Source organism: Castor canadensis, chromosome 8 (assembly GCF_047511655.1).
Source record: "Castor canadensis chromosome 8, mCasCan1.hap1v2, whole genome shotgun sequence".
In the NCBI taxonomy this organism is placed as follows: domain Eukaryota; kingdom Metazoa; phylum Chordata; class Mammalia; order Rodentia; family Castoridae; genus Castor; species Castor canadensis.
Genome location: NC_133393.1, coordinates 92330926 through 92339967, shown reverse-complemented (window position 1 = coordinate 92339967; position 9042 = coordinate 92330926). Strand labels below are relative to the sequence as shown.

Below are 9042 nucleotides of genomic sequence, written 5' to 3'. Positions count from 1 at the left end.
TAACAGTGGATACTACTAGATTGGACTAAATAAAATTCCTATAGGTAAAAAAGCAAGGAAGTAATATTCTTTCTGGGATATTCAATAGTTCGTTAAAAATGTGGTGGAAAGGGTGTAGGTCATGGTTCAAGTGGTAGAGTGCTAGACTAGCAAGTGTGAGGTTTGATTAAATCACCAGTACTGAAAAAAAGAGTATTGTGGAATTTAATGCCTTTAAACCCAAAATATAGATTTTTCAAGTTGCCAGGAAAATTTGTGGGGAAGGTTAAAGAGAACAGAATAGACAGAATTTTTAATTAACCTGTGGCATGTAATTATGTATCATTTGAACTTTTAGGCTACAAAAATTATTTGTAAGTGCATACATTTGGTCATATATCCCTCTTTTTGCCTCAGTGTTTATGAATATATGTTAGTACAATTAAGATATTTCAGTTTTTCTCCTTTCCCCATGTGTCTCTGGTTAGGCTTGCAAAAGAGAAATGAAGAATCAGTCAAAGGCAATAGAGTTCATTCTCTTAGGATTGACAGATGACCCACCAGTGCAAGTTGTGATTTTTCTGTTTCTATTTCTCAACTATACCTTGAGCCTGGTGAGGAATTGAATCATTATCCTCCTCACTCTGCTGGACTCTCACCTCAAGACTCCAATGTACTGCTTTCTTTGTAATTTCTCCAGTTTAGAAATCATATTCACAACTGTGTGCATTCCCAGATTCTTGATAACCATCGTGACTGGAGACAAAACCATTTCTTACAATAGTTGTGCAGCTCAGTTATTTTTTTCCTTTTACTGGGAGTTACCAAGTTTTACCTACTGGCTGCCATGTCCTGTGATCGCTATGTGGCTGTCTGTTGACCTCTGCATTAGCCAATTGTTATGAACAGCAAAGTGTGCCACCAGCTTGTCCTGAGCTCCTGGGTAACTGGGTCCTTGATCATCTTTCCCCCTGTTGTCATAGGAATCAAGCTGGAGTTCTGTGCTTCTAAGGTAATTGACCACTTCATGTGTGAAATATCTCCTATTTTGCAAATCTCTTGTACAGATACACATGTCCTAGAAATGATGTCCCTTATCCCAGCTGTGGTGACACTTGTGATCATATTGGTATTAGTGATTCTTTCATACATTTGCATCATTAAGACTACTCTGGAATTCCCTTCTGCATAGCAAAGGACCAAAGCTTTCTCCACCTGTTCTTCCCACACAATTGTTGTCTCATTGACATATGGTAGCTGTATCTTTATGTACATTAAACCATCTGCAAAAGAAAAAGTGATTGTATTCAAAGGTGTAGCTTTGCTCTACACCTAAATTGCCCATTTACTATGTCCCTTCATTTACACTCTCAGGAACCAGTAGATGAAAGTAGTTTTCCAGGACATACTACAAAAGATTTTGTATTATACAAAAACCAAATTTTGAGTATGTGGCATGAATTAGAAGCTTAAATTTAAAAACTGAAAATCCTGTTCACACATTTTTATGATCTTTCTTCTGCCTCACCAGTTGCATCATATAGAATATTTTCTTGAACAGTCTTGTAATTCAGATCCACCCTACATTGTACCCTTTCTCATGAACTATTTCACTCTACTATGATAACTTCTTTCAATCTAAATGTTAACTAACAATTCCTTATTGTGTATCAACTTCTAAAAACTATGGTTTTGAGTAAAATAAACTTTGTATAAATGTAAGCTGCTGAATGCATCTTGTCAAGTTATCATGCATTGTTGTACATCTATCTTATTTCTGACATTGCAAGAGGCTCAATATTTACCTTTAAGAAGTTTTCATTGCCTAAAGGACACAAACACACAAACCAAGTATTGCTATGCTGTATGTGGTAAGACATGGTGTACACTAATATTATGAACCATGTGGGATGACTTTGGTGGAACTTCAAAGAAAATTTTGGAGAATACAATAAAATATGCACAAGAACAGAAGAGTGAGGCACAACCATGTGCAAATTACTCAGGGGAATGCATTTGAAAGGGTACAGCTAATGGCTAGCAGTGGCTTTGAGATCTTGAACTAGGTTTAGTAAACACTTTACCATATATTTCTCTTGGTATAGATTATTCCAACTTTTCATGCTTTAGTTTCTCCTTATATAACATAGTAGAAATGTAACCTGAACCTCTTGTTCAACCACATATTCATATCTGATTGTGAGTTTTTAGTCCTCAGTAAAGGATAACACTTAAATTTCTGAAGTATTGAAGAATGTAGTACAATAACTTATGTGATAATATAGATAGAGGCAACAGTCTGTCTGGAGAGCTGGAAGGACCAACACACAAAGGGACTTAATATCAGAATAATGTTTTAGACTTAACCCTACTGTATTAGTTCTTGTCAAATATTCTGTTATATGAATATCTTAGATAAGCTTACATTTTAATTTATTTTTCCTTTTTAAAAATGATGCACAGCAATTATATATATGTTTAATGGCAGCAGTGCAGCATGTTATTCAATGCAAATACACATTATGCAATAATCAAATCAAGGTATTTAGATTATTTCTTTGTGGTGTTCCAAGTTATTATTCCTAGAACTTCTGAGTGAAGATGTCTGAGATACAGTCAATATACCGATGTTTAATATGCACCTTGGGTTCTTCTGAGTGCATAGTTTCTACTTGACACTTTCAATTAAAGAAGTTATTGAAAGTATTTAAAAGAGAGAAACTTCCATATTTCATCTCTTATTTTAGGGGGATTACTCTAAGACTGAGAGTAAGCTATTTTAGAATCCAGGGCATTAAGAATAGGCTGTTGCTTTAAACTATCTGTAAATTTTGAAGCTGAGTAAATAAATCTTACAGCAGGTCCAGTATACAATAATAGAGTCAGAGATAATTAGGAGTTAGAGATGTAATTACACTTTCAGATTATGAAGATGATAAATTGGTTGTAACTGGTTTAATTCACCATTCCCACCCCAACATATACAGTTAAATTGTTTTAAAGAAAGTATTTGTAATTGTCTCATAAATCTTTTCAGGCACAGACAAATTACCTAAATTAGTAGTTATCTAAAGAACAGATTAACCAGTCCACATAAGCATTCTATAATGAATAAAGATGGAACAAGATACAGACATTTTAGGATGATTTACTGTTGTAATCATTTTCTGCTTCTTCTCTGGATTGATATATATACATATATATATGGAGTTTTAGTTTCGGTTCTAATCATTCAATTTTTTCCTTTTGTTTTCAGTCCCTTAAGTCATCCACTTAACCCTTAGGGAAATGTTGCCATGTCATCTTTTTACCCCAATTGCCCACTCCACTCTCCCTTACAGGTTATCCCTATTTCCCTCAGCTTCAAGATTTCCTGGGGTCCCGGTTTGGTGTAACAAATACCTAGAGATGCAAAAGTTTAGAAATATTTGATTATATGCCCTTCATAAAGCCAAAGCAAGGAATCTTATATGAGTTGAACATGATGAATTATGGTATACAGTTTTAAATAACTGATCAACAACAGTAGTTTATTGAATTGGAGTATTTTATTAACTAATTAATATAATACAATTATAAGAGCTTCCTGCCCTACCCTACCATTGCCAGATATTTGAAGTTTCTCCTACACAGTATCCTCACTCTGTTTAGAGTGCAACTGTGAATGATAGTTCTCATATCTCAGGCTCAGCAACATAATCTGCTCACTTTCCCAGCAACTCTATCAAGAATTGTTTATTAAATAGTTAAATAAGAGAGTTGCAGTGTCAGGTCCTTGGTAAGTTTATATACAATTGCACATTTTCAACTAGTATGAATGCACTCCAAGTATGAGCACAGAAGTGCATGCAATTCAGATCAATAATTCTTTTCAACTCAGTCATTTTATTCTACAGTGTGCAGCAATTCTGACAATTAGCATTTTTCTTTTCAATTAGGACAATTCTTTCATATTCTGTAGAGTAACAGTTTGCTTTTAAATTGTAATTTGATTATTATATGCCATTTCTTCATCTGGATAAAATGAGATGACAGTGACACACACAGAGAAGAGGAGAGAAGAGGAGAGGAGGAGAGGGGACAGGAGGAGGAGAGGGATGGGCAGGGGAGGGAAGGGAAGAGGAAAATAGAGAAGAGAAAAGGAGATGAGGAGAGAGAGGAGAGGAGTGGAAAGGAGAGAGATATTGGAGTCTGACTACGAGTTAAAAATTTTTAGTGTCTGAAAAAGCATAATTTTTTTATTTGCATTAATTCCTCATTTTTTGTGCAAATCCCTTCTCTATTATGAAAATCTAGATTTTCATAATGTAAAATTATAGCATCTTTTGATTTTCTGTATGAAAATGTTCTTTCATATATTCACACTTCTTCTAAGGTAACCCAGGAGACATAATCTCAAACCATGTAAGTGTTTAGTGATACAGGATTTTCTCTATTAAGACTATTTTTTCTTTTTTTGTGGTACTGGAGTTTGAACTCAGGACACACACATTGAGCTACTCTGCCAACCCTTTCTTATGATGGGTTTTTCCTCAAGAGAGGGTCTCACAACTGTTCATTCAGGCTGGCTTTGAACTGTGATCCTCCTGATCTCTGCCTCCTGAGTAGTTAGGATTACAGGCGTGATCCACTGGTGCCTGGCAATGCTAAGACTATTAACATATCTTCTTTTTTCTCATGATCTTCATTTCCTTATCATTGTCATTACCACATTTTGAAAATTTTTGCGTGCATTAATAAACTAATTTGGATTTTTATTGACATATGAATAGTATCATCATCTCTTCATTGGTCCTCTGATTTCATGCACTATAGACAAAAATTAATATTAAATCATAATTTATGTTCAATTTCATTTTTTTGTGTGCTGCAGTTTTTTTAAATTATTCATTCACTCACATGTGCATACATTGTTTGGGTTATTTCTCCCCCTTGCCCCCCTCCCCTCCTCCCCCTCCCTCCTTCCCCTCCTCCCCCCCTTCACTTCCAGGCAGAACATGTTCTGCACTTGTTTCTAATTTTGTGGAAGAAAAGACATAGCATAATATGGAAAACAAAGCATTTTTGCTACTTGAGTGAAGGATAGCTATACAGAGAGATTCCTAGCATTTCTTTCATGTACAAATATGTTACAACCCAAGTTGATTCATGTCTAACTGATCTTTACAGTGGGTCCTGATCCCCATCTCTATGTTGACTTGTCACTTTAAGGTTTCTGTATTTGTTCATATCTAACTGATCTTTACAGTGGGTCCTGATCCCCATCTCTATGTTGACTTGTCACTTTAAGGTTTCTGTATTTGTTCATGTCTAACTGATCTTTACAGTGGGTCCTGATCCCCATCTCTATGTTGACTTGTCACTTTAAGGATTCTGTATTTGTTCCTCTGGAGTGGGAACATCAAACTCTTTCATGTTTTGGGTTATCTAACTAGTTCCATATCTCCCACATTTGTTCTTCCCTTGTCATGTGATCCAAGTCCAATCACATTGCTGCATTTGCCCTAGTTATAAAGTCTGCATATTGTGGAGAACATACGATTTTTGGTCTTCTGAGCCTGACTAACCTTGCTCAGAATGATGTTCTCCAGTTCCATCCATTTACCTGCAAATGATAAGATTTCATTCTTCTTCATGACTGAGTCAAATTCCATTGTGTATAAATACCACATATTTTTGATCCATTCATTAATAGTGGTGCATCTTGGTGGCTTCCTTAACTTGGCTATCGTGAATAGTGCTGCAATAAACATGGGTGTGCAGGTGCCTCTGGAGTAACCTGTATTGCATTCCCTTGGATATATCCCCAGGAGTGGGATTACTGGATCATATGGCAGATCTATGTTTAGGTTTTTAAGAAGCCTCCACATTTTATTCCACAGTGGTTGAACCAACTTTCATTCCACCAGCAGTGTACCAGAGTTCCTAATTCCCCACATGCTCTCCAACACATATTGGTGGTGGTGTTTTTGATGATGGCTATTCTAACAGGAGTGAGGTGGAATCTTAGTGTGGTTTTGATTTGCATTTCCTTTCTGGGTAGAGATGATGAGCATTTTTTCATGTGTTTTTTGACCATTTGAATTTCTTTTTTTGAGAAAGTTCTGTTTAGTTCAGTTGCCCATTTCTTTATTGGTTCTTTGATTTTAGGAGAGTTTAGTTTCTTAAGTTCCCTGTCGATTCTGGTTATAAGTCCTTTGTCTCATGTATAGCTGGCAACTATTTTCTCCCAATCTGTGGGTGGATTCTTCAGTTTAGAGACCATTTCTTTTGTTGTGCAGAAGTTTTTTAAATTTTATGAAGTCTCATTTGTCTATCCTTTTTCTTAGTTGCTGAGCTGCTGGGGTTCTATTCAGAAAGTCCTTGCATATACCTATTACTTCCAAAGTGTTTCCTACTCTTTCCTGTACCAACATTAGAGTTTGGGGTCTGATATTAAGTTCCTTGATCCATTTTGAGTTGATACTAGTAGAGGGTGATAAACATAGATCTAGATTCAGTTTTTTGCAGATGACTAACCACTTTTCCCAACAACTTTTGTTGAAGAGGCTGTCTTTTCTCCATTGTATATTTTTAGCGCCTTTGTCAAAAATACGTGGGCATAGTTGTGTGGATTCATATCCGGGTCTTCTATTCTGTTCCACTGGTCTTCATGTCTGTTTTTGTGCCAGTACCATGCTGTTTTTATTGCTATTGCTTTGTAATATAGTTTGAGGTCGAGTATTGTGATACCTGCAGCATTGTTTTTTTTGCAGAGTATTGCCATGGCTCTTCACGGTCTCTTGTGCTTCCAAATGAATTTTAAGGTAGATTGGTCAATCTCTATGATGAAAGTCATTGGGATTTTGATGGGAATGGCATTAAACATGTAGATTGCTTTTGGTAGCATAGCTATTTTTACTATGTTGATTCTACGAATCCATGAGCATGGGAGATCTTTTCATCTTCTGTAGTCTTCCTTGGTCTCTTTCTTCAGGAGTTTGTAATGCTCCTTGTAGAGGTCATTCACATTGTTTGTTAAGTTTACTCCTAGGTATTTCATTTTTTTTTTGAGGCTATTATGAATAGAATTGTTTCCATGTACTCCTTCTCAGTTTGTTTGTTGTCGGTGTATAGAAAAGCTAATGATTTTTGAAAGTTGATTTTTGTATCCTGCTACATTGCTATAGCTGTTCATGTTGTCTAAGAGTTTTTGCGTAGAGTTTTTTGGGTCTTTGAGGTATAGGATCATACTGTCTGCAAATAAGGATATTTTGACAATTTCTTTACCTATTTGTATTCCTTTTACTTCTGTCCTAATTGCTCAGGCTAGAAATTCCAGTGCTATGTTGAATAGGAATGGGGATAGTGGGCACCCATATCTCATTCCTGATTTTAGGGGAAATGGTTTAAGTTTTTCACCATTAAGTATGATGTTGGCTATAGGTTTGTCATATATAGCCTTTACAATGTTGAGGTACATTCCTTCTATTCCTAGATTTCTTGAGTTTTATCATGAAGTGGTGTTGGATCTTGTCAAAGGCTTTTTCTGCATCTATTGAGATGATCAAGTGTTTTTTGTCTTTGTTTCTGCTAACGTGCTGTATTACATTTACAGATTTGCCTATGTTGAACCACCCCTGCCTCCCTGGGATGAAGTCAACTTGGTCGTGCTGTAGGATCTTTCTGATGTGTTGTTGGATTCAGTTTGCCATTATTTTATTGAGGATTTTTTCATGGATATTCATTAAGGAAACTGGCCTATAGTTTTCCTGTTTGGAGGTGTCTTTGTCTGGTTTTGGAATGAGTGTAATATTGGCTTCATAAAATGAGTTAGGCAGTATTCCTTCTCTTTCTATTTCATTGAACAATTTAAGGAGGGTTGGTATTAGTTCTTTTTGAAACATCTGATACAATTCAGCAGTGAATCCACCAGGTCCTGGACTTTTCTTTTTTGGGAGACTCCTGATTGCTGCTTCAATTTCATTTTGTGTTATAGATCTATTCAAGTGATTCATATCTTCTTGGTTCAGTTTTGGATGGTCGTAAGCATCTAGAAATGTGTCCATTTCTTCAAAATTTTCAAATTTATTAGAGTATAGGCTCTCAAAGTAGTTTCTGATGATTTCTGTGGTGATTGTTATTTCCTTTTTTGCATTTCTGATTTTACTGATTTGGGTTTTTTCTCTCCTCATTTTAGTCAGGTTTGTAGGGGTTTGTCAATCTTATTTATTTTTTCAATAAACCAGCTTTTTGTTCCATTGATTCTTTGTATGGTTTTTCATTTGTTTGTTAGTTTGTTTCTAGCTCACTAATTTCAACCCTTATTTTTTATTATTTCTCTCCTTCTACTTTTTTGGGATTTGTTTGTTCTTGTTTTTCTAAGAGTTTGAGCTGTAGTATTAGATCATTGATTTGAGATCTTTCTGACCTTTTAATATATCCACTCTTTACTATAGACTTTCCTCTGAGGACTGCCTTTGCTGTGTCCCATAGGTTCTGGTCGGTAATGTTTTCATTTTCATTAACTTCCAGGAAACTTTTAATTTCCTCTTTTATTTCATCAATGACCCATTGATCATTGAGCAATGTGGTGTTCAGCTTCTAATTGTTTGCATGTTTTTTATTGCTGTTTTTGTTATTGATTTCTAGTTTTAATGCATTATGGTCAGATATAGAATGCGTGGGATTATTTCTATTTTCTTATATTTGCTGAGGCTTGTTTTGTGCCCTAAGATATGATCAATTTTGGAAAAGTTTCCATGAGCTGCTGAGAAGAATGTATATTGTGCAGAAGTTGGATAAAATATTCTGTAGACATCAGCTAAGTTCATTTGATCTATTGTGTGATTCAGTTCTAGGATTTCTTTATTTATTTTTTGTTTGGATGACCTATCTATTGGCGATAAGGGGGTATTAAGGTCTCCCACTACCACTGTTGGAGTTTATATATTTTTTTTAGGACCTTCAGAGTGTTTGATGAAATTGAGTGCATTGGTGTTGGGTGCATATAGGTTGATATTATTAGTATGGAGTGTGCTTCTTTATCTCATTTGATCAATGTAATTTTGAAGTCTACATTGT

The 9042-nt window shown here is 35.4% G+C and overlaps 1 pseudogene; it reads left to right on the top strand.

Moving 5' to 3' along the window:
* Positions 1–482: 482 nt before the first annotated feature.
* On the top strand, positions 483–1426 carry LOC109677439 (olfactory receptor 6C6-like; annotated as a pseudogene).
* Positions 1427–9042: the final 7616 nt, after the last annotated feature.